Below are 27,040 nucleotides of genomic sequence, written 5' to 3'. Positions count from 1 at the left end.
GGTCTTGGGGCACTGTGTATAAACCACCAGCAGCATGGCTACATTGAAAAGACAAACATGTCTGTCCTATAGGAGGTTTGCAAGCATTTTTATACATCAAGTAAGGGAGAGAAACATGTAAGCCATTCTGAAAGAATTTACATTAGCTATAGATAAAGGGGATAGGAGAAGCTTAAGCCTGGAAAGCAGAGCAGCAGAGCCTGCAGAGCAGCAGAGCCTGGAAAGCTCATGCGTAAATAAGAAGCAGAGGCTCCTGGGGTTGTATAGCACTGGCTATTCTCTCCTTTTAGATAATCTCATAAATAGCCACCTGGAAGTTAATTTAAAAGTTCCAACATACACTAAGGATTGTGAGCAGTCTTTTGCTGGTTTTGCACTGCAGTTGCTAATTGATTAACCCCTTTTTTCTTCTGTACACGCTGGCCTGCTGTAATTTAACTTAGCACATCTCAGAATTTTGTCCTTGTCACTATGTATCAGAAATGTAAGGGTTTACATCTTGCTAATTTTTTCTCATCTTCACATGTCAAATCAAACGTACCTTCCTCAGTGATGCCTTCCCTGACTAGCCCCCCCTCCAATCCTAGGACCCAGTTAGATAGGGCTTTTGTAATGTGATCCCCAAACTCCCATTAACAGCCCTCTGCAAACATGCAAGATTATTTACCTACTTACTTGCCCCATGTCTGTCTCTGCAGATTTAAACTCCCTGCAGCTGCTATAGGATTTGAGCTCCTGCATTCGATCCCCCATTGCTGAACTCCTTGGAGCCCTTTTAAAGGACGTTGCCAGGTGGTGTTGGTTTTGCCTGCAGGAGCCCCTTTGTAGGGTGACCAACTCATCTCTTTTTGCCTAAGATTGAAAGCCCAGGGTACCATAAAACACCTAAATCCCAGGTGTGGGGACAGAGTCCCAGAGAGCAGTTTCCAGGCTCTCAGCCTCATGTGGAAAGGTGCTGGCTCGGTTATTAGATGGCCATCAGCTGTAATCAGGTGGCCATCCGCTGTGGCTGAGTGACCATCAGTTGTTACCAGTTAGCCATTAGCCATTAATATAACTGCCGTGGCTATGCTAGTGGGGTTGGTTGGTGGCTTGGTTGGTTGGCAGGCAGGCAGAGAAGCGGACGGGCAGATTGCACATCGTGTGGAACCAGCTTCCTATATCTCCAACCCAGCCACCAGGGAGAATATAGTGGTATGGACTCCCCTATCTATGGCTCCGTTGGCCTCACCATATCCCGCGTTCTTGTGCGGGGAGCAGGACCAGAGTCCCTGCACGACACCAGGCAATGTGGATAGCTGGTCACTTTACCATTAGTGTTCCAGGGCCGGCTAGGGGCAGGGGCTTTTCTGACCAGGTCTGAGTCTTTGTCATGCTCTTCAACTTTCCCCAAAGTCTGTGACCCTATTCCTTCCTTGTGTCTGTAGAGAGCAGTGTCTGTGCTCTGCTAACCATGGGGGCTTCCTGATGCCCCTATGGCCATCTCGCTGCCACATCAGACTCTAAACTCTGCAGAGGAATTTCGTCCGGGAGGCAGGACTCCTCCCTTAGCCCCTCTGATGACTGTCGTTCTCCTAAGACAGCCCAGGCTAAGCTGCAGAAGCAGAGAACTCCATTACAGGTCAGAGCTTATGTCGCGAGCACCTGGAAGGGCAGTTGCCACATTTCAGTCTCTTCCTGAAAGTCAAGGGGACATTAACCCCTCGGCCATTAACCCTACGTCCCTGCGTGGTACTCGTGGCACGAGTGGGGAACAAAGTCCTGACACAGGTTCAGAGATAGAGTGAGTAGCACAGCTTTATTTGGGAACCAATGTCCCTCCAGAGGCCAATGCTCTGGTAAGCACAGAAGAATAGAATATAATTTAATAACGAAACAAGTCCCAGAGTCAATTGGGGTGAAGAAGGTCCCTGGTCTGGGAGAGACGACTGGGCCCACGACGGGTCTGAGGCAACCTGGTCTTGCAAGGAAGAACTTTGGAGAGTCCCGGAGTATCGTGGCTTGGACCTCGCAGAGGACTCTGTCGGATTGCCCAGACGAATGTCCTAGAGGACCATTCTGGAGTGTCTTGCTCAGAGCCTCAAAAAGGGTCTTAGCCGGAGCGTCCAGTCGGACCACTCATAGCATTGCTCTGGAGTTCTGCTTTTATCCTCTTTCCCTTGGACTTGTTTACTTGTTAGGTAATAACCAGAAGTTATCTGCCAGGAGTTGTTTACCTCTTAGGTGATAACCAGAAATTGTTTTGTTGAATGTGTTTATCACTCAATTTTGTTATGCTCAGGTTCACACATAAATATAAACATGTTTACTTTTATGTATATACGCTAAACATAAACATGCTTACTTTCACTTTTATTAGTCTCACATGTGCAGCCATAGTCCTGTCCCTACTAGTAAACAATTTGTTTTGCAAACCTCAATCCAACATATATAATACATTTTATATGCTCCATGCAGCTTATCAACAGGCTCCAGAGTTGCTTTAACCAAAGTGTGCTTCCAGTGACGCTGCAGCCTGCATGGAAAGAGGGTCTTTTTAAGAAATGCTCCATGACTATTGCACTCAAAGCGTTGTGAGGAGGTCATTCTTTACCCCACCCTTTTAGGAGGAAATTAGGAGAAATGCCTCCATGGTTTTGATCTTAACACCAACAGTAGGAGGAGTTTTCCTGAGCAATTTTCTGGTTGTTAATCTCAGGGACTCTTAGAACTGTGTTATTGACTGAGTCACCCTTCCTACATTAACTGCTAGGACATTCAGAGCAGATTTGTGCCTCCCACACAGCAATTAAAGCATCACTGGTCCACATTTTATACTTGTTCTTGGTTTGTGATGGCCCCACCTTGCTTTTTCAGTCTTCTTTCCACTTCTTTTCTTTATTGAGATAAAATTACAACCACAAACCTTAAATATACAATTAGATGAGTTTTGAAAAATAAATGTTGACACCCATGTACCCAATGAATGAACTCAAAGAGAGTCTGAAGCCTTTGACTAGAAATAAATGATTCAAGGGTTTTAGGGTCTGCAAATAGGAAACATAACTAGGGAAAACCCAAAGTGTTCCAAAAAATAAAGAAAAGCCAAGTGGTCTTAGTGGAAAAAGTACATTCTTGAAAAGAATCAGTCCTACATTCTTGCCTCTGGATCGGTTCCAGATGGTAATCTAGATGACCAATGGTCTGGATGATGGATGTCAGGTGGTCTGGATACCCAAACATTCTTTCCTTAGTCCTTCAGGGGGGTAATTAGAGGGTTATTTTGAGGGTTTGATGTATATATATCCAGGCATTGTTGCAGGACTAGACATTTCAAAAGCTTAAGTTCCCAGGCTAGTTAAAAACAAGAATAGAATCACTTCCTGGTGCCTCAACCTACTTGATTTTAGTAATTTAGCAGCTTGACTTATAGTGACTCCATTTTATTTCTTTGTTCCTCATACCTAACACCCAAATCAAAAGAAAGAACATTTCTATTGCCCAGAAAGTTCTCTCATATTCTTTTACTGTCAGCCCTTCACTTCAAAACCACCCTTTCCCTGCTTGTGAAATATTCTCATGTTTTTCATGTATTCTTTTAACTATCTTAAATCCTCTCTTGGAAAGAAGAAGGGCATGAATAATTAGGATATTAAAATGCTGGAGAAGCCCCAGCCCTGGCTCATTTCAGAGCCTACCTCCCAATAGGGAGAACAACACCCACAGAGCGGGGAATGCTGAGGAAGCTCAGAGCGTCTGATGCCGCCATCTCAGGCCTTCTGACCAGGCCCTCCTTCCCACCTTGTGTCTGGAAACCTCCTCCACATCTCACTACCCAGCCTGAGGTGCTTCCCACCTACTCATGGGTGACTCTTGCCTTTATTCCATCTATCCCTTTCCATCTCTCATCATTACGGACCCTCCACTTCCTTCAACCCAGCCCTAAACTCAGTCTTCATAGTTCATCCAACAAATTGTTTTTGCTATGTGCCTATCACTGTGCCAGGTAATGGAGGACACAAAGACGAAGCCAAGATGTTTCTGGCCCTCAGGTAAGGGAGGGGCTTGCTTACCCACATGTGTAAAAGTCACTTCTCAATACAAGGCATGATGTGACTTCAGGAGATGAGTATCATCTTAAAGTCATGTGCACCAGCCTCAGCTGGGCGCTCCCTAGTGCCCAGAAATCTATGGCCTCTAATTTATTAAGCCATTCCAAGATACTTATTTTATGTTTACTAGGAGGTGCCAGGCACAGTTCTAGACACTTGGGATACATCAACAAACAAAGCTGTATGCCCTCCTGCCCTTCAGGAGTTCACATTTTAATGGGAGAAGATACATAATAATTGTAATAAATTAGTAAATCATGTAGTATGTGAGAAAGTGACAATTGCTATGGCAAAAATAAAAAGGACAGGATTGGGGTTTGGGAGTTTTGAGCTGGGGGCCAGATGCAGGATTAAATGAGGTGATCAGTGTAGGCCTCATTGAGCAAATGAGATTGGAACAAAGTCTTGAGGGCAGTGAGGGAGGAAGTCCAGTGGGTATTCTAGGCCTTCTAGGCCAGTGGTTCTCAATCAGTGGTGATTCGTTCTTACCCAGGAGACTTTTGCCAAGGTCTGGAGACATTTTTACTTGTCACAACTGTGTGTGTGTGTGTGTGTGTGTGTGTGTGTGTGTGTGTTGGGGGGCATGCTGCTGGCTTCTAGTAGGGAGAGGTTGTAAACATCCTGCAAGGCACAGGAGGACAGCCCCCCATGAAAAAGAATCACCAGGTCCAAACAGTGAATGGTGCCGAAAGTGAGAAACCTGGTCTACCAGAGGGACTGCCAGTGCAAGACCTGAGGCAGTTGTGTGCCTGGTGCTCACAAAACTCTGTGGTGGGAGAGAGGTACTAGGAGCCAGTATAGGGGGGGGACCGGACCAGATGCCATAGGGCAGGAAGGGACTGTGAGGACTTTGGCTTCACTGCAGGATTTGAAGTAGAGAAATAATGTCATCTCACTGAACATTTTGGAAGCTCCATGGGGCTGCTGGACTGGGAACAGGCCGGGGAACAGGAGTGTCAGGGTAGAAGCTGGAGCCACAGGAGACCAATGCAGTGACCATGGGAGCCAGCTAGGCCTCCTGTTCAGTTTTTCTCTTTTCTCCTCGAAGCTCTGACCCCGGTCCCTCTCCTTTGCTCTCAGCTGAGAACCTCACCTCAGACTTCAGAGTAAAAACAGCAGCTGTCAGATGGCACTCGCACTTCCCACCACCACAACCCTCCTTTCCTGGCACATGGGCCAAGCCCATGGCGAGGGCCTAGGATTCCCTTTCTGGCCCTTTCCTTAAATACTCAACTGTGCTCTGGTATCTCCCATGTAAGAAGGCAAATCAAATACACAAAACTGTCCTTCAACACAGGAAACTCAGGATGGGGTCACCATTGAGTGCCAACCTCCTGAACTGTTGAATTCCTTTATTATGAAAGATCCTAGGGGTTCCCACCACCTTGCTGTGAATTCTTCTTACCATGAGCATACATTTTCCCCCAAAATTAAACACAAGGGTACAATTAAAAATGTTTAACCAAAATTATTAAATGCATTAAAAAATACTGTCGGGGAGGGGAAGAATTACCCACTCTACCTTTCTTTAGTTCTTATGGCTGGACTGATAATAAAATAAAATTGACACATGACTAGATTAAAAGGAAAAACACCAATTTAATATGCGTGCATGGGAGAATTACAATATGGTGCTCAATCATAAGATGAGGCTCAAAGAAATGATCAAACTAGGCACCTTTGTAATACTTTTTAGACAAAGAAACAATAAATTTGTGAGAAATTGACAGGACAAAAAGTTGGTCCTCATTAGAAAGGCATCTAAGCAAGGTTTGGGCTTGGGTAGTAAATTAGTAAAGGCCTTACAAGGTTTGGTTATACAGGCTTTTCAACTCTGGATTTTATAACTCTTGTGATAAGGTTGTTTCTTAGTGCTCAGGAGCAGGGAGGGCGCCTTTCACATGGAGATTTATTTCCTGTACTTAGAGACAGACGAGGGTCAGTTCCTGCTATTTCTCGAGTGATTTTAATTTGAAATAATCATGCGGGATATCTTGGGGAGGCCTGCCCTGGGCCCCAACAGTACCGTCTCACCTGTCCTGGGGTCCCCCCTTCAGCTACCACACCCTCCACATATACCCCTTCGCAGCCAGATTTCACCTTCACCCACTGCAGTCTGATTTCTTCCTCCCCAGTCTCCACGGAAACTGTTCTAATCTCCTTGTTAAATCAGAATAGCTGACCCTCCCTGCTCCCTAACACCCTCTTCTCTCCTTCTCCCTAGCTGGCTGTTTCTTATCCAGTCTTCTGGAGTTCCTCAGCGTTCAGCCTGCCTCCACTTCTCTCTCCTCCCATAGCTTTAAATATTATTTATTTAAAATATCATTTATACCTTCAGCCTGACTCCAGCCTGAAATACCCAAGTGCTAGGCTGACTTCTCTGCTTGGACATCTTGCAGGCACTTCCAACCTAACACTATCAGAATGGAACTCTTTGCTTCAAACCTGTTTCTCTCTGGAGATCCCATCTCAACATATGGCACCTACAGCCACACAGATGCTTGAGTCATGCGAGCTGCCCTTGGTTCATCCTGTCCTTTGGGACCATTTCCAAATCATGTTGTTATTCTGTTCTGTGAATGTCTCAGGGCCCTCCACGTCTCTCCATTTCCATTACCTTAAGCTAAATTGCCATCATCTTTCACCTAGATGTCTGTGGGAGTCTCCAGCCAGGTCTTGCCCCTCTGTAGCTCCCTCCAGTCTGTTCCACGTGATCTTTCTAAAGCAGAGTCTCTTCCCTCCATGGCTTGAACCCAGTTTAATGGTTTCTTCTGCCCTTAAGATAAACTCCAAAATGTTGAGTACAGCTTCAGAGTAGGCCACTGCCCTTTCTTTACCATGCTCTGCCAGGTCTTTCTCACCCCTGTGCCTTCATCTGCCCTCTGGGTGTTACCGGAGTGGGGGGGGCTCCTCAGCTGGGAGTCCGGGCTTGGCTCTCACACAGGCAGTTGAACCCAGGCCTCAGGGAGGAGAACTGGGAAACTTAGCTGCTACGTTCCCAGGGGTTGGGTCCTCCTTGGCGAGCTGTCCAGGTTTTTGGTATCTCGAGCAAAGAACTGAATAAGACACAGAAGTAAAGTGGTGAAAGTTTATTAGAAGAGATAGTACACTCCAAGGAATTAGGAGCAGGCCGAGCACTAAGAAAAGTGGCCCAAGGCTCAGAGCTCAAGGTGGTATTATTGGGAGAGAAAGTACACTCCAAAGGGTTTAGAGCAGGCCCGAGCAAAGGCAAAGCTCAAGAGAGGAGCTCAAGGCTCAATGCTCAAGAAGCAGTGGCTCACAGAAGCCTGCAGGTTTTATCTTTCTGTCTCTGGGATAGGCTGTTCCCCTCTGGGCATGGGACTGCTTGATTGATAAGGGGTTGTTACCTTATCCTCTAAGACTGCTCGTGTCCCTTCCCAGAGTTCAGCCTGTTATAATGATATTAATGAACTACCAGGCATATGTTTGATATTATAATGATGGTATAATGAGGCTAGGGTGAGATGAAGGTCATGGTGACCTACTATCATGCAGGTGCAAGTGAATAGCCCAATTTAGTTAGGTCTTCACAGCGGTTAATGGTTAGGACAGATAAGGAAGAATTTGGGAGGTCTCCAGGCGGTGCACCCCTTAGATTATGTTGGACAAGCAGGAATGCAGAGACCCAATTACCTGTTTCTAAGTGCCTGCCTTTCTTCCCCTGAGAGATGTGATCCCCGTAAATCTCTGTGGGGAGTTGAGGGATGGGAAGTCTATTTCTTCTATATCTGCTTCAAGCTGAGAAGGAGGGTAGAGTTGTCCCTACCTAATGAGGATTCACAAAACTCTTGCCCTATCTGTTCTTAAATAAAGATGAGGGGGTCTCATCTGCCTTGGTTGGGGTGCACTGGAAGCCTCGCTGGGACATAACTCGTATCCTGACGGCCCCTAGATGAGGAGAGACAGATGTTAGTTAATAAATTAAAAGCACTGGCCTCAGGAGTATGATTTGAAGCCCAATTATCTTGATTTTATCCAGGGGTTAGGCATGAACTGGCCTGGAGGAGTGTTAAAACCCATTTGATCTCTGGGATGGCATTTGTTTATCCAAGAGTTAGGTCTGGAAGGGCTTGGGCTACAATGATTACGGTTAAGAAGCTTACGTCACAGGTTTCAAGTAGTTATTAGGCAGGGTTGAGAGACAATCTGTGATTTAGGCTAGGAGCAATCTTTAGTTTAGGACTTAGAAACTGATTAGAAGAGCGATTAAAACCAGGGGCTAAGGAGCTAAGAAACTAGGGAAAATGAGATTTAAAGTTTCTACAGTGAGGGGACTTAAAACTTTTATAGTGAGCGAAGCCTAAAATTTCGATAGTGAGGGAGGCTTAAAAGTGAGGGAACTCTCCCATATCATGGGGATATAGTATATTATTTATGTTATTTATATTAACATATTTTATTGATTCAAAAAATGTTAATTGTAAAATACACAACAAAATTTACCATTTTAACAATGTTTAAGTGTAGAGTTCAATAGTGTTGTGGGGACAGAGTCCCAGAGAGCAGTTTCCAGGTTCTCGGCCTCATGTGGAAAGATGCTGGCTCGGTTATTAGATGGCCATCAGCTGTTACCGGTTAGCCATTAGCCACTAATATAACTGCTGTGGCTACGCTAGAGGGTTGGTTGGTTGGCAGAGAAGCGGAGGGCGGGTTGCAGCTAGCACGTGTGGTTAGCAAGTATGGATGGTGGATTGAGGATTGTGTGGATCCTATTTCCTGTGTCTCCCCTGCCGCCAACGAGACTGGGGTGCAGGAAGACCCCGTGTTGGGGTACTGGCGGAGGTTTGTTTTTGTGTCTTGACCAGCCTCCATCAAGAATATAGTGGTATGAACCCCCTAACCATGGCTCCGTTGCTGTTCCTTTTTGGCCTCACTGTATCCTGCGTTCTTGTGCGGGGAGCGGGAGCTGAAACTCTGCATGACAAGTGTTAAGTACATTCACATTGTTGCACAACCATCACTGACATCCATATTCAAAACGCTTTTCATCTTGAAAAACTGACATTTTGTACCCGTTAAATGACAACTCCCCATTCCCCCTTCTTCCCAGCCCTTGGCAACCACCATTCTACTTTCTGTCTCTATGATTTTGACCACTCTAGGTACCGCATATAAGTAGAATGATATAGTGTTTGTCTTCTTGTGACTGGCTTATTTCACTTAGCATAATGTCCTCAAGGTTTATCCATATTGTAACATGTGTCAGAATGTCCTTCCTTTTTCAGGCTGAATAATATTCCATTGTATGTTTATACCACATTGTGTTTATATATTCCATCCATCCATGGACACTTGGGTTGCTTCCACCTTTGGGCTATTATGAATAATGCTGCTGTGAACATCAGTGTACAAGATCTCTTCAAGACCCTGCTTTCAATTCTTTTGGGTAATATCCAGAAGTAGAATTGCTGGATTATATGATAATTCTATTTTTAATTTTTTGAGGAACTGCCATGCTGTTTTCCATAGTGGTTGCACCATTTTATATTCTCACCAGCAGTGCACAAGGGTTCCAATTTTTCCACATCCTTGCCAACACTTATTTTATGTTTTTTGTTTTGTTTAATATTCGCTACCCTAATAGGTGTGAGGTGATTGCATTTCCCTGATGAGTAGGGATGTTAAGCATCTTTTCACATGCTTATTGACCACTTGTTAATCTTCCTTGGAAAAATGTATATTCAAGTCTTTTGTCCATTTTTTAATCAAGCTACGTTTTTGTTTTTGAGTTGTAGGGGTTCTTTATATAACCCCTTATTAAATATCTGATTTGCAAATATTTCCTTCCATTCTGTGTCTTTTGATTTGCAGAGGTTTTTAATTTTGATATAGTCCAAATTATTTATTTTCAGTGTTATTGCCGGTACTTTTGGTATCGTATCCAAGAAATCACTGCCAAATCCAATGTCATAACGCTTTTCTCCTACGTTTTCTTCTAAGAGTTTTGTAATTGTAGCTGGGAGTAGTCATAAACTCCTCTCTCCCTGGGGTCTTATCTAACCCCAGCTGCATACCTGTGGCCCTGCATTCTAAGGACCCACACAGTATGACTTCCCCTTTGTGGCCCTTTCCACAAGTGTAGTGAGGTTTTTGGTGGGCACTTATTTTCAGGTAGGCAGGAACCTCTTGTCCTCACAGTAGGACCAACACCCAGCACCGCCTTTGGCCCCTAGTGGGTCTCCATACATTTTTGTTGAATGAATGAATGATCAAGTGTTCAGTGAATGGGACAGACAGCATGAGGATGGAGGGGAGGGATTTTACAAGCTGTGTGTTTAGAAAGAAGTGAGGTTTGAGCTGAACCTTGAAGGCCAGGAAGGGTTTGGAGAGGAAAGAAGTTTAGGAATGGCTTCTAGCTGGAGGGGACGGCATATATTCAGAGGCAAGAATGAGCAAGGCCTTCTGACATTAGTCGGTGGCCAGACTGTCTGGAGCACCAGCTGTGTGGGGAGCAGTGGCCAAGATGGCTGGGTGGGCCCAGTCTATACTGGGTATATGAGTCTGACTAGAAGGATGAGGGGAACCAGTGAGGAGTTGGAAACACCCTGTTACATAATAAAATACTGTTTCCAGAAGATTTTCTGGCAACAGGACGCAAGATGGATATGAATTGGAGAGATGCTAGAGATACAGAGGCCAGTATGGAAAACTCTGTTGGTTTGAAACCTCTTCCACACTGTCTGAGAACCAAGTTCGTAACTTAAGTGCTATGGCCTTTCAATCTTTTGTTAAGTAAGGTCTTTGCTAAGAACAGCCTGGGCAGAACTAATTGGTCACTGCTTACCTTCCTGGCATGAACCAGTTTACTGCTCTGGTCATGCAGGTAGGTTTGGTCGTGCACACACACTGGCTTTGTCCTTGTCATCTGCCATCCCTACACCACAGCTGGACACACAGCAGGCCCTGAACTGACAGGTCAAGTGAATAAATGTTTCATTATAGGAACTCTTTTTTTCCCCGTGAAAAATAGGGCCCGACTCTTCATGGCAGTTTAAGTGAGAAGCCTGATATGTTTTCTCAGAATAATGCATAGTCAGACAGAATATAGAGCACATTCCTTGCATCCAACTACAGTTTCCTCTTTGTATAATAAAAATTGCACAGCTCCCTGCATGTAAGTGTGGGCTCAATAAATGTTTGTTAGCAATGAACAGATAGCAGCACCTCAATAATTGTTGACTGACTAGCCTAAACATGACGTAAGAACATACAAAATGTGAACAAGCCTTGGCATCCACCAAAACCCCAAAAACAAAGCTGCCACCAGTGTGGGCATTTGATGTCATTTGGCTACCCAGGATCTGATCTTCATGTCTGGGGAATTTTTTACCGTATGCGTGTTTGTACTGCAGAAGGTAGAACTTTCCAACCTTGGTAGAGACCCCAAAGCAGAGGTTCACTTTCCCAGCATCCCTTACAGCTGATAAGGGGGCACATGACCCAGGCTGAGACAGGTGGAGCACTGTCGCTCAGACTTTGGTTTAAGGGCTACAGAAACAAAGCAACAAAAAGGACACCCAGTCTGGGCCAGCAGCATCCTCCAGCATCCAGGGCCAGTGGTGCTGGGGGCCCTGGCTGTGTGTCTGTGTCCTGCAGGGACTGTGGTGGGCACGACCCCTCTACACCAGATCTGCAGTGAGCTTTGGTCCCTGCCGATACTGCACTTTCCTTGACCCAGCTTGTTTCCTGAGCCTGGTTATCCAGCCTTCCTCGTGATTCTAGGAGCTACCTATGGTCTTCCAATAAATCCCTCTTCTGCTTATAAACATCAAAAGTGGTTTTATTGATTTCAACTAAAACCTCTAATGGCTCAGCCACAGACAAGAGCTTGAGGTGGAGGTGTAAGCCTTCAGTTCTTTTTGTCTGAGGAGGCTCTGGCCCAGGCTCTGCTCAGGAGACTCCTCCAGCAGGGTCTGAAGAGGACGCTGAAGTGGTGGCGGCGGAGGCTGAGAATGCTCTTCCTAGAGCAGAGGTCCCAGACCAGCAGCAGAGACATCACCTGAAATGCAAATTCTCCCTCCCAGACCTACAGAATCAGAAAACTCTGGGGATGGGGCCCAGCAACTGTTGTTTTAACACGCCCCCTGGGAGATTCAGATGCACCCTAAAGTTTGCCCGAGGGCTTGAAGGAGGAGCCACAAGCGGCAGAAAAAGCAAGACAGAAATCAGAGACTCTGTTCCAGCCCTTGGCTAATTGGCTCTGTACACATTTGCTTTAATACAATGGGGATCCTATCACCATAGAGGTTTGTTATAAGGATTAAATTAAGTAACACTGCATACATACAGTGCTAAACATGGTTCCTGGCACAGAGCAGAGGCCCAAAAATAGCAGCCATCACTGTTAAGTCTTTGTCATTAGTCCTCTTAGTAGAGAGCTGTGCAAATTTGGGTACAGCCCCTAGTTTCTCAGCCTCATTTTTTTCCCCCTCTGTAACATGCAGGTAACAATCCTCACCTCCCAGACTTGCTTGGAGAATCAAGGAAGATAAAATATGAAAGCAGTATTTTATCTAAAATATGAATGCCAAAACATGGAACTATGAAAGCACGAACTGAAACATGAAAGATGAAAAATATTCAACCTAGATACCAACACAAGATGAGGTGGAGCTCACTTGTGGGATTCTCTTTCAGCCGACCCTGTGTTCCTGCTGTGGGCAGGAGCTGCATTAGGGCTGTGGGGATCCAGCAGGGACCAGGAAGATACATTCTCTGCCTTTGAAGTTGCTCATAATTTAACTTTCAACTCAATCAGACCAGTGTAGACTGCTCATATTTCTACAGTGCACACACACACACACACATATACACAGGGTGCCAAAATAATGTATACACATTTTAAGAAAGGAAAAAACTGTATTAAAATTGGAATACAATGAATGATGTTAGCATTCATTTGATTAATGCCATCTTTTGAGTGAACGTCATACTACATACACATTGCTAAGTAATACAATTCAACTTCGAAAAGTAATATATAGATAACATCTTTTAAAATGTGTATACATTTTTTTTGCACGCAAGCTGTGTGTGTGTGTATTTGTATATATACAATGTATTTATATAATTATATTTATTAAAATATAAAATTAGGGCAGCTGGATGGCTCAGTTGGTTAGAGCGCGAGCTCTCAACAAGGTTACAGGTTGAAACGGCGACTGGACTTGGAGCTGAGCTGCGCCTTCCACAACTAGATTGAAGGACGACTTGGAGCTGATAGGCCCTGGAGAAACACACTGTTCCCCAATTTAAAAAAAAAAGATATAAAATTATATTTATATATGTATTTTCCCAGATCAATACATGACTTTTATTGCATCTTTAAAATATCACAAATAAGTCTGAGGAATCACTCAGCTTGGTGTTTCTGTAGCTGGACAACTTACATCTTATTCATCAGCCTGCTGAACTGTTCCTTTTTCAGAAACACGGGTACCATTCAAAAATGTTATGATATGGGCAGGCCCGGTGGCTCAGGCGGTTAGAGCTCCGTGCTCCTAACTCCGAAGGCTGCCGGTTCGATTCCCACATGGGCCAGTGGGCTCTCAACCACAAGGTTGCCAGTTCAATTCCTCGACTCCCGCAAGGGATGGTGGGCAGCGCCCCCTGCAACTAAAATTGAACACGGCACCTTGAGCTGAGCTGCCGCTGAGCTCCCGGATGGCTCAGTTGGTTGGAGCCTGTCCTCTCAACCACAAGGTTGCCGGTTCGACTCCCGCAAGGGATGGTGGGCTGTGCCCCCTGCAACTAGCAACGGCAACTGGACCTGGAGCTGAGCTGCGCCCTCCACAACTAAGACTGAAAGAACAACAACTTGAAGCTGAACAGAACCCTCCACAACTAAGACTGAAAGGACAACAATTTGACCATTGTTCCCCAATAAAGTCCTGTTCCCCTTCCCCCAATAAAATCTTAAAAAAAAAAGAAAAAAAAAAAAAAAAAAAAAAAAAAAAAAAAAAAAAAAAAAAAAAAAAAAAAAAAAAAAAAAAAAATGTTATGATATCCTTGTTTTAAACTGTTGTGGCTTGTTGAATCAAAACAGCTGAATTTGATACAAGTTCAATATCATTTCCTTCAAAATTAACTCATCTTTCTGGGCTTAAGATACTGAACAATCAACATCTGACCTCATCCAAAACTCGTGGGTATATTTTTCACCCAAGAAATTTCAGATTTCAACAAGAGAACCATTCTCCTGAATAACTACTTTGATGGGGAAGTGAGCACACACAGACCTCATCTTGTAACAGAAGCGCAGTGTAACACCCTTGATTGTGTTCTGTGCGTGACTACAGATAGTGTGGACAATAGCCAGCTCCTTCCTAGTTCCCCACCGTTTGCCAACCAGAGCCTCTTCTTTTTCTTTTCAAGAAGAATGAGTTCTACACTGATGTGATTGAAGTCCCTCCTCAGGGTGCCTCTGGGGCCCTTCCCAGTAACTGTGGTCCCTTCAGAGTGACGTCCACGTTTTCTGGAATGTTCACAGTCTGATTGCTGTGGACATTCGTTCTCGCAGTAGATGCAGCAAAGGGAAATTATATTTATATTTATATTCATACATATATAACTACAAAATTCTCTCTACATATATATTTAATATATAAAACTTTGTCTCTATATGTGTGTGTGTTAAATATGTGTGTGTATATTTAGTTGTATAGATTTGAATTAGATTTAGTTTGAGGTTAGTTTTGAAAATGCATTTAAAAATTTTGTTGATAATTCCCTTCCTTGTTGTAAAACAGTTAATTATTTACTTATTTAGAATAGATGAGACATGCATATGGATATAAGAGTGTATGGCGAAAATTCCTTCTCACTGTGGACCCCCAGATACCCAAATCCCTTTCTGCAAAGGAAGCTGCTGATACCAGTTTCTTGTGCCTCATTCCAGAAACATAGGCTTTGTGTATATAAGATGTGTGTGTGTGTGTGTGTGTGTGTGTGTGTGTTTGCTTTTTTTACTTAATTTGTTCCTCAGATGACTGCATGTATGCATTAGGTTTTGTCCGCTATTTTTCTGCCACAAACAATTCTACAATGACAAAATACATTGCTTTCAAGTGTGCCATGATGTGATCCCAACTCTTCACTCCAGCAGAATCCCCCCACTCAGGCCTGGTTTTCAGCCCGTTTTCCCATTTGAGAACCAGAGAGCTGAGTGGCCCACCTAAGGCCCAAAGGTATTACCAAAGGCCCAAAGCCAGTAAAGACCAGAATCCAGGTTTCCCATTTCGCAGCCCACCTCTGGCCAAGGAGTTAGTGACTGTTGGCAGACACAATGTTGTTTTTTTTTTACTGATTTGTGCATTTATTTATATTTGATTTCCCAAAAGTGCCTGAGGTGGCTGCAATTGAGGTATCAGGACTTGTATTTTCTTTCACCACATTCTCTCCTGCTTGGAGGGAGTCCAGATGGTCTGACCTATCACAGCCAGGCCAGAACTGAGTAAAGCTGTAGCTCAGTGCCAATGCTGAGGCAGGTGCCAAGGGCTGGGGCAAAATTAGATCAATCACATTAGCCATTAGGCCAAGCAGACACTATGTTGCCAATGCAGACAAGTCTGAGCTTCAGGCCAGGGAGCCAGGCCAAGTAGGGGGGCGTCCTATGCACATACCACCTGGGACTCTGGCTCCCTCCTGACATTCAGTACCTGTCAAGGCTGAGTCTTACTTTGAGGCAGATATGAAATGGATGGAAGATAAAGTAAAATCCCTGTGACCTAGGAAACTCTGAAATAGAGAAAGTACAAAGGCAAAAATGTAATGAAATTCAGGATATTGACTGCCCATCTAACCTTGGAACGCTGACCCCTCTCTGCTCACCAAATCTTACCCAGTTTTCCAGGCCAGGCTCTCTTTCTCCCCCTCTGGGAGTTATTATGGAACATGTGGGGCGAGAGGAGGCCACTTGGGAGACCAGGTTTGAATTCTGGTGCTTCCACTTCCTGGCTGTGGCCTTTGAGCAAAATCACTCATTCTTTCATGCAACAAATATTTATGAAGTGCCTACTTCATAAGGCATTAGCTAGCTTCTGAGTAACAAAGATAAATAAATCACAGTCCCTGGACCGATGAAGGTGGCAATAGGAGAGTCAGATGAGTAAACAGATGACAACACAACGGGATAGCGATGTGGTCAAGGTGAGCACAAGCAGCTGGAACACGCGATCCTAACCAGGAAGAGCACGCACAGAGAATCTGAAAAATCCAGGTAGAATCCCTTAAGGAATTCCTTGGAACCAACCAAGGAAAAGTGGACATTCGACAAATATATAAAGTACCTACTACGTGCCCGGCACCAAGCAAGTCACTGGAGATACAATAAGACAGACTTAGCCCCATACTCATGGAATTTTACACTCCAGTGAGGGAGACAGAAATAAATATGAATGTGGTAAGTGCAATGATGGAAACACACAGTGTTGTGGTCAAGAATAACATAGGGGAATACAAATGTGGTGGGAGGAGACAAGGAAGAACTTTGTAGTGTTGGACCAGAATTAGAGGTGTCATTACACATTTATTATATAATATTTATATGTCTTATCTCTGTCTGATAAAGGGCCTAGAAGCAGTGACACTTCCAGTAATACTGAGTTCACCTTGTCCTTTTGGTTTCTAAATACCCTTTTCCATGACAGGAAACAGTTCCTTGGAGAAATGGCTGCAGACCCCAGGGCTGGTGCTGAGGAAGTACAAGGTGTGCCTGGAACGTCTTATTGAGCGAGAGACAGAGAGAGAGAGAGAGGGAGAGAGAGAGAGAGAGAGAGAGAGAGAGAGAGAGAGAGAGAGGTGAAGGAGAAGCAGAAGGGGAAGGGGAAGGGGAAGGGGAAGGGGAAGGGGAAGGGGAAGCGGAAGGAGAAAGGAGGGAAGAACATAGGCAGGCAGGAAGGAAGGAGGGAGGGAAGGAGAAAAGAGCTCAAAACTTGAAGAAGACACAGGAACCAGATGAAAAAGTCTGCCACTGAAAGACTCTGGAACACTTTAAGTATTAAAATGGATAACGATTTAATGTATTATAATACATTTAGAATATGTGAATGTATAATTATATTAAAAATAAAAGCAAATAATAAATAAATGGGGAAGAAAGAAAATTATAGTAGAATATAATTAATAAATGTAGTGGGAGAAGGAAATTCACGTTTTGAAACCAACACAGTAAGAATTGATTCAGGCAAGAATCATTAATGAATGCTAAAATTTTAGGTGAGAGTGTGTTGGAGAACAGGATATTTAGTCTCAAAATGTCTTTCCACAGATTCTGTATTCATTACAAAGGTAAAACAAGGTAACTTTAGAAGTAGAGGAGTCCGGGACACTTGACCTTAACCCAGGGATCAGAGGTAACAGCACCAGTAATGGAATGAGTTGCTGTCCTGTGCCTCCTGATGGGAGGAACCAAGGACACAACAGTGTTTCCTCCCCAAAACGTGAATTTAATCATGAGGAATAAACGAGGAGACATTCTGTGATATTGTGATTTATGATAACTATATATAGTTCGTCTTCGTCCCCATTTCTGGCACAGCGCTCCTAAAACCCTTGGAATTTCCCAAGTAATAAGAGCAACGGGAGCATATTCTGTTAGAGTATTTGGTCTTTTGTTCTCAGTTCCCGAAATAGTTCCAGAGCCATAAAAGTGAAAGGAGTGTCTTATGTCATAACAAGTGTCATAACAAGCCCTTTGCAAGCTCACCTGAGTTTATGTTAATGAGGTGACTTACAGAAAGCCCCTAGGGAAGAGAGCTGGTTGCCAGGGAAACCAACCTTGCGATTAGAGGATTTGAACTTTCAGACTTACCCCACCCCCCCACCTCCAAAGATGGGAGAGGCACTAGAGTTTCAGTTCAATCATCAATGGATGGTGATTTAATCAATCATGCCTACTTAATGAAGCCGCCACAAAAACCCAAAAAGATGAGGTTCAAAGAGCTTCTGGGTTGGTGAATCCACGGAGGTGCTGGGAGGCTGGCACACCTAAAGAAAGTATAGAAGGTCCATGCCCCTTCCCACATACCTTGCCCTGTGCATCTCTTCCATCTGGCTGTTCCTGAATTGTATCCTTTTGTAATAAACCGGTAATCTAGTAAATAAACTGTATTCTTGAGCCACTCTAGCAAGTCAATTGAACCTGAAGAGAAAATTATGGGAACCTGATTTATAGCCAGTTGGTAGAAACACAGGTAACCTAGATTTGTGATTGGTTTCTGAACTGGGGGCGAAGAGACAGTCTTGTAGCACTGAGCCCTGAACCTACGGAATTTTACACGATCTACAGGTAGGTGATGTCAGAATTAAGTTAAACCTAGGACAGGATACTCAGTTGGTGTCACAGAATTGCTTGGTATATGGAAAACCCACATATCTGGTATCAGAAGTGAAGTAGTGTCATATAGTATTGAGAGTAGAGGAGCTATAGCAGGAAATTTCCCTTTATACATTCTGTAACTGTATTGTACTCAGAAATGTCAATGTCATCATCATAATTACAATGCCAAAGGTTAAAGACAAAGAGAGAATCTTAAAAGCGGCAAGAGAAAAGCAGTTAGTTACCTACAAGGGAACTTCCATAAGACTATAGCTGATTTCTCAATAGAAACTTTGCAGGTCAGAAGGGCTTGGCAAAAAATACTCAAAGTGAGGGAAACTAAGGACTTACAACCAAGATTACTCTACACAGCAAGCCTACCATTTAGAACCAAAAGACAGATATACCTTCCCAGGCAAGAAAAAGCTAAAGGAGTTCATCACTGCCAAACCAGTATTACAAGAAATGTTAAAGGGACTTCTTTAAGAAGAGGGAAAAAAATATGAAGAATAAAGTGGCAATAACTGCATATCTATCAACAATTACTTTAAATGTAAATGGATTAAAAGCTCCAATCAAAAGACTTAGGGTGGCTGAATGGATAAGAAAACAAGACCCTTACATATGCTGCCTACAAGAGACTCACTTCAGATTGAAAGACACATATGGACTGAATGTAAAGGGATGGAAAAACATATTTCATGAAAATGGAAGCAACAACAAAAACCTGGGGTAGCAATCCTTATACCAGACAAAATAGACTTTAAAATAAAGCCTATAACAAGATACAAAGAAGGATCCAGTAATCCCACTTCTGGGTATTTATCCAAAGAAACCCAAAACACTACTTGAAAGGGACATGTGCATCCATATGTTCATTGCAGCATTATTTACAATGGCCAAGATATGGAGACAACCTGGGTGTCCATCAATGGATGAATGAATGAAGAAGAGGTAGTACATACATATAACGGAATATTACTCAGCCATGAAAAAGAATGAAATCTTGCCATCTGCAACAACATGGATGGACCTAGAGGGTATTATGCTGAGTGGAGTAAGTCAGACAGAGAAAGACAAATGCCATGTGATTTCACTTATATGTGGAATCTAAAGAACAAAATAAACAGACAAGCAAAACAGAAACAAACTCATAGATACAGAGAACATTTCGATGGTTGCCAGCTGGAAGGGTGGTTGGGGGGGGTGAGAAAGGGGAAGGGATTAAGAAGTACCAATTGTTAGTTACAAAATAGTCATGGGGATGTAAAGTACAGCATAAAGAATATAGTCAATAATATCGTAATAACTGTGTATGGTGTCAGATGGGTACTAACCTATTGGAGTGATCACTTCGTAAGTTATATAAATGTCTAATCACTATGTTGTGCATCGGAAACTAATATAATGTTGTATGTCAACTGTAAATGAAAAATTAAAAAAAATATTTATAAAAATATCAATGTCATGAATGACAAAGAAAGGCCTAGAAATGGTTCTCAGTCAAAGAAGCCTAAAAAGACATAATGCAACATGTGATCCTGAATTAGAAGAAACAATTGCTATAAAGGATATTATTGGGGAGATTTGAATATATATATTAGTTAATGGTACTATGTAGATAGTAAATATCCAAAATTTGATAGTTATATTGTAGTTAAATAAGAGAAAATCCTCGTTCTTAGGAGATTCGTGCTGAAGCATCTAGGGTAAAAGTGTCATGCTTTCTGCCATGTACAATCACATGTTTCAATAATAATAATATGTATATCCATCTATATATATTATATATGTGAAGTGAAAGATAAAGCAAATGTGGAAAAATGTTTAAGCATTAGTGAATTCAAGAGAAAGGTCTAAGGGTGTTCCTTGCAACTTTTCTGCAGGTTTAAAATTGTTCAAAATAAATTTTCAAAATAAAAACTAAAAACATTTCCAGTGTAAAACACGTCGGAGTGAATTCAATGATCAATTATGGAATTTCTATTTAAACTGCATTTGTGATATCAAGTTTGGTAAAATAATGAGTGAACCAACTTAAAGATAGCACATCAACTTCCCAAAATAACTAATGAAGGAAACTAGAAGCTAGAGAGGTATGAGGCCAAGAAAAGAGGGCTTCAAAATGAGAATGGGAAACAGCAGCGATACTGCACAAAAGTAAGATGAGGGCTGAAGAGTTCCTGCTGGATTGAGGAGAAGTGAGAGCTTTGGTGGAGCACCTGAATGCTCAGTGGGGCAGTGGGAGAAGAGGACAGGAGAGTGGTCAGTGAATGAATGGTTGTAAAAGCCTGGGACAGTGGGTGGGGGTAGAAACAAAGGGTGGGTAGTGGTGGAGACAAAGGGGCCCAGGATGGACTTTGAGGAATTCAGTTGTTTTATTAATTTATTGATGTTAAAATAGAGCTTACAAATTTTGACCAGAAGTGTGTGTGGTGGTGGGTTGTGGGGGTTGTAATGAATGTCCAGTCCTCCCCTAGGTTTGGTACCAACTTATCCCAGTATGCTTGGGGCTGTCCAGGTTTTTGCATTGAAAGTCTGTCATCTGGGAACCTCTTCAGTCCCAGGCAAACCAGAACAGTACCAGTGCACTCCCAGGTTGATTCCACCATTAAAATTAAATATTCATCGGTCACTGCTGGTTTGGGAGGTTAGATTACATTTATTCATTCAACAAACTTTTGCTGGCCCTGGAATTATGATGGCCAACAAAGCATACAGTCCCAACCCTTACAGACCACATGAAGTTACTTCTTTGCATTTAAATGATAGCAATCAAACTGTGTCTCTAAAAGAAACCTGAAAAATCTATTTTCCCTCATTGTAATGGTAGAAATTTTAAGAAGAAAAGCATAAAAAGGCAGAGAATAAAAACTATGCTGGCAGATTTCCTTTCAGTATTTTTCCTACACATTTCCCAAGTCACTTCCGATCAGCATCCATAAAAATGCAAGTTAATTTTAATTTTGGCTGCAAACCAAGAACAAAAAGGTTAAGTGTATTGAATTAATTTTTCAAGCCAAAGTTAAAGGTTCTGAGGATGATCTCCTGTCTGCAAGGATCCAATCCCTGTTTTTTTCCATTAGCAGATGTGATCACAGGTCTTACCTAGGTGGGCAATGACTTTCCCTCTCTTCAGCAAGGCTTCCTGCTTTACAATTTTTTTCTCTTTACAAATTGAAATGCTGCATTCACTTGATAACAAATCAAGTAGAACAGAGGAGATTACATGAAAAACAACAGTGCCTCACCCCTTCCCATCCTGTTCCATTCACCCCACCCCCAAGACCTAGAGGCAACCCTGTTTAACGGTTTCTGTTTTTATTTCTTCGGGAAGTTATTTTCAAAATCCTAACTAACATGCTCGTATTTCTATCTTTTTATATATCAACTTCGGTGAATATTAACTTTCCGATACAAAACATGAGGCATTTAACTCACACTCCCTCTTCCTCTTCTCTTCCCAATAATGTCTACGTATACAATTATTTTCGTTTTTATATTAATTATTTTGGTGATATAAGTAAACCTCCATTGTTCCGTGTACTTTTGTTGGTGTCTCTGGGGAGAGAGCCCAGCTTGTAACGCCTCTTTCCTCATTTCCACATGCAACATTTTCTTAGCCTCACATTTACAAAGATTTTGAGCTTTCACAGTCTTTCCTGCAACTACTATAACCAAGTCTTCAGGATTTTTCTACAGGTTGACTCTAAAAGTTGAAGCTCAGTGAACAGTACTTACATTATGATGGCCATGTGAGAACTGGTCAAGCGCTGGCCAAACCATGGCCTGGATTCTGCTTTCTTCTCCATGCGCTCAATCTGCCGTCCAAGAGAATGTTTCAAGCATTAAAGCCATTAATTGATACTGTATCAATTAAATACACTCATATCATATTGTATCTTGCTTTTCATTTCAATCAAGTTTTTTTTTTTCAGTTTTGGAATTTTCCTAAAGATTTAAATTGCTTTTCTTTCTTTTTGTCCTCTTTACTTTTACCATATCTTTATTTTTTTCAAGTTATCATTCATAACATTCATGCAATTCAAGCCCCATTTTGCCTCCTCCTCCAATTAGAACTTCTTATCCCTAAACTTGCTCCACAGTTGTCATCCTGGCACCTCTGTTCTGTGATAGTCTGAGTTAGATCCACTGTTTCCTATACTGTTTTGTCTTCTTTCTGGTTTGTTTCCATATTTTCTGGAATATATCCTCACTTTTCTGGGAAAGGGTGTGTGGAGGCCAACTTTGGATGTCAGAACACATCTTTATCCTGCCCTTTCACTTTGGGAAGTGAGTAGATATAGAATTACAGGTAGAAATTCTTTTCTCTCAAAACTGTACAGGCATTTTTCCATTCAATCTTCTAGGATTCAATGTTATTGATGACAAGTTTTTAGTCATTTTGATTCTTGTTCTTTTGGAGATGAATTGTTTTTTCTCTTTAGAAACTCTTGTAGCATCTTCTCTTTATCTTTTTTTTTTTTTAGATTTTATTGGGGAAGGGGAACAGTGTGTACTTCCAGGACTTTTTCCAAGTCAAGTTGTTGTCCTTTCAATCTTAGTTGTGGAGGGCGCCGTTCAGCTCCAGGTCCAGTTGCCCTTGTTAGTTGCAGGGGGTGCAGCCCACCATCCCTTGCAAGAGTCGAACAGGCAACCTTGTGGTTGAGAGCCCACTGGCCCCTGTGGGAATCGAACCAGCAGCTTTCGGCGTTAGGAGCAAGGAGCTCCAACTCCCTGAGCCACTGGGCCGGCCCCTTCCCTTTATCTTTAATGTTCTGAAATTTCATGAGAAAGAATTTAGATATGGGTGATTTTTTATTCATTATCTTGAGCACACAATAGCCCTTTCAGAATGAAGACATGCCTTTCAGTTCCGGAAATTATCTCTTATTTTTTTCTAGTATATTTTCCTCCTTTTATTTTTTCTAAGATATTTTCCATTTGAATTTTATTCAAATTCATTTTCCTGATAACCATATGGTCCTTCTGGATTGGACCTCTGTGTTTGTTTTCTTTTCTCCCTGATTTCTATCTTTTCATCTTTTTGCTCTATATTTTCAGAGATTTTTCTTTCCTCAACTCTGTCTCAATCCTTCTACTGAACATTTTATTTTTACAACCACATTTTTAGACTTTGACAAATACTTCTTGTTCTCTAATTGTGCCTTTTTCAGATAGTGTCTAGTTCTTATTTTACCGATGTTTTATCTGCTTAACTCTCTTTAAGTATATTAGGTAGTTCTCTTTGTACTCTGAATTATTTCTATTTCTTCCAGTGTCAGTTTTTTGTTTGTTTGGGTTTTTCATTGCATGCTGCTTGTTCCCCTCATATGCCTGGTGATCATTGGTAATATTTAATAAAGAACTACCTAGGTGTCCTGGATTTCCTTTGCTTGTGTGTAAGTTGTGCTATTTTCCTTCTAAGTTTCTCTCTGAGTGGAAATTCCGCTTAGAAATTCTTTGTGGACCAGATAGGACATGTCAACTGGAAGGCTTCAAAATTTGATAAGGAGGGCTGATGATCAACTGTCAGATTGCGGGTCACCCCAAACACTAGAATAGGAACATTTATTCTGGATCACCAACTAGAAGCTTAACTTCCCTCAGATAATTGATTTAATTTCTTTGGAGACAAAATGTCTGACATTGTGCCTGAGGTAAAATGCCTTCTGGGTGAGAAAAGTAAGTGAGGTCATCAACTGGTGCTGCTGTCCTATCTTGTAGGACTTTAATCAATTCCAAGTTTTCAGTCCTACCTCTCCTACTTTCCTTTGCCTGCTGACCAAGGACATTGCCTGTCATCGGCAGTCTAAATGAACAGACTTGGCTGGCACACACCACTCATCTTTGCTCTCTTATTTCTTTTTGTATTCTGTACTTTTATTTCAATGGGATCTGAAGAGGAATTAGAGACAAAGGAGTGTGCCTGGAATCAGGAATCTTGTTTTATTTTCTAATTGTTCCACACATTCAGTACCCAGATTGATAGAGGCCCATGGCTTCTTAATAAAGTTCTGTGGAAATTGAAGAATTATTTACTGAATGTGAGGGTCATGTCTCAAACATAGGGCTTGAATGTTAATCTCAGAGCCCTGGCTTCAAGGGCCCTGGCCTCAGAGCAGAGAAGAGAGCTGGTAAATTGAGGAAGGAAACTGAGTTACTTTAAGAAAGTACAAGTACTACCTTTGTGTGGGTTAGGTTTTTCCAGCTGGGATCTCTTAACTGAAGGAAGGGGATTAATGGCAGGAACAAAGCCCCATGACTGAAAAAATCAAGACCTTCCTCAGCAATAGGTCTGATGACAAGAACTAGCCTCCTTCCAGACTGCATACAATCTTTCCTCAGGTTTTCTTCTGTTCATTACCTGGCTCAGACAAGAGTCTGTGGTACAATTTCATCTCACTCTTCCTTTTCTTGACTTTTTCTAATTCTTGCTCAATAACCTCAGAAAATCCCCTTCACTCCATCATCCCTTTCTTCATTTCATTTGGTTGCACCCCAAAAACCTTAATCATATCTATTAAGCACAGAATAATAGCAGAGAAACCCTTGTATTAAGGGAAAAATGAAAGTCACAAGTTTGAAGTAAAGTTAAATTTAAATCACTGCCATCAAGTTATACAGATCCTGAAAATCACCAGATTCCTTTCTGGGCTTTCCACTAAAGTCTCCTATGCGGCTTCTTTTTCCCTGCATTAAATGTCAACCACTAGAATCCATGTGTCCATTCATTTACTCATTGATTCAAGACATATTTATCGAGTGCTCCCTGTTTTCCAGGCACTAGGCATGGAGTATAACAGAGGAGAAAACTAAGTAGTTCCTGTTCCCTTGGAGCTTTCAGTTCAATCAACCAATAAATTTTTATTAAGCATCTATTATGTCCAAAGCACTGTAGTAGGTTGAGAACCAAAACTCATGTACCCTCACACAACTTACATCTATAGTAACATGACTATTCCACTGTCTTCACTGGTAGAACTATCATCCAAGAGACTTACATTTAAGATGAATGTTCAAAATTAACTCTATTGCTTATTCCAGGAACTTCCTGAAAGACCCATCAGATCTTCAATAGATCTGACAGCTTGTACCCTAAGACTGTTTGAACCCTGCACATCAAAATCTTCATTTTTCTGTGTTCATTCTAACTGATTACACTATGACCCTTAACCAATCCTGATCAACCCCTGCTCCTACCCCAGCATGGAAAAGACCTGCTTTAAACCAGACTTCAAAGTCTCCATAAATGTGGCCTTGCTCACCCTATGAGGCATTGGCAGACTGTGAAGAGGTAAGTAATAATCTTTGTCTTATCAACAGGTTGTTTTAGTGCTATTTGGGAAGCCAACATTTGACAAGGTGCTGGTAATATAGTAATGAACAATGTTGTCATAGAGTTTACATTTTAGGGACAGATAATAAGCACATAAACAAGGAACTATGTAATTTTATATTTTACAATGTAGTTGGGGAGACAGTAGCCAAACATATCATTACAAATTGTGATAACTAAGAAAGAAATAAAGGGTACCAGAATACAGAATGAGGGTGGCTAAGATCCTAATTAGAAAAGATGATCTGAAAAACTCTCAAAAGTGACTTAAGCTGGAGGTGGGGGTGGCCTCAGTGTTCCAAGTAAGGGGAATAAAGGGTTCTTGAGGCTCTGAAGCACTAAAGCGGTTCAGCAGGTTCCAGAACAGAAAGGGAACCAGCAAGACAGGAGCATAGAGGGGAGAGGGCAGGGCTGAGTACAGTCATCGGGCAGGAGGCTTCCATATGCTTATTCAGAACCCCTGCTTTACCCTGTCGTTCAAGTTTTGCTCTTGCAACAGAATTGTTTTCTAATACTTCTCACTGCAAATGTGCAGAAGTGAACAGTGCAGGTTAAATGAACTTGTGAGGGCCTTAATGTTTACAACAGTATTTCCATGGCAAAAAGGATCCAGCTTTTACCAAATTCATTTATAGAGCTCTTGTAGCTCCACCTTGAGCTCACATAAGTCCTATTATTAGCTGAAATGGCCCTATGTTTCCAGAGAAGTGCCTTTGGGGATCTGGCATTTCTAGATGCTTGCTCTTCCTACCGTAACTGCAGGACGCTGAAGTTGAAATCAACCACCAACTGATTTGCTGAAAGAAGTGAAAACATAACCCATGTTAATGAAGTCCTCAGGCTCTTTTCCAATTACTTGAAGGAAAGTATTGTCTTTAGGTGCTGCTGATAAAAATCCGAATGTGCCTTGGCCTGCACCATGTTGATTGAGGGAATAATAAGACCAGCCACACACTGCCTAGTTACCTTGGTCTGGGGCCCTAAATTAATCCCCCTCGGGCAGGACTAGATCTCAGAAGTTCCAGGGATCTTGCAGCCTGACCAACCGCACGCAGGCCTGGGTGGAGTTTCTGCTCATTTCTGCTTTCGCTCCCTCTCTCCGGCCGTCCGCCTGGAGAGCCCTCGGCTACACACCCCACTCACACAAACATCGCCCCTGCTTTTATACGCCCAGGCGGTGTGAGCCTCTTCGCAGGAAATCGCTCTGCTGAAATCCGGCAGGCGCGCACCCGCTCGGTGCACAACGCTCGGCTGGGCTCCGAGTTTAATCAC

The 27,040-nt window shown here is 42.5% G+C and overlaps 1 pseudogene; it reads right to left on the bottom strand.

Annotated features, from left to right (window-relative positions):
* Positions 1 to 14,113: 14,113 nt before the first annotated feature.
* LOC148756468 (large ribosomal subunit protein uL6 pseudogene) lies at positions 14,114 to 22,241 on the bottom strand (annotated as a pseudogene).
* Between the last annotated feature and the right edge of the window lie 4,799 nt (positions 22,242 to 27,040).

This window comes from Rhinolophus sinicus, chromosome 12, assembly GCF_057876585.1.
Source record: "Rhinolophus sinicus isolate RSI-liver-muscle chromosome 12, RSI-T2T, whole genome shotgun sequence".
Lineage (NCBI taxonomy): Eukaryota > Metazoa > Chordata > Mammalia > Chiroptera > Rhinolophidae > Rhinolophus > Rhinolophus sinicus.
The sequence above is the reverse complement of the archived record's forward strand: the minus strand, read 5'-3'. Positions and strand labels throughout refer to the sequence as shown.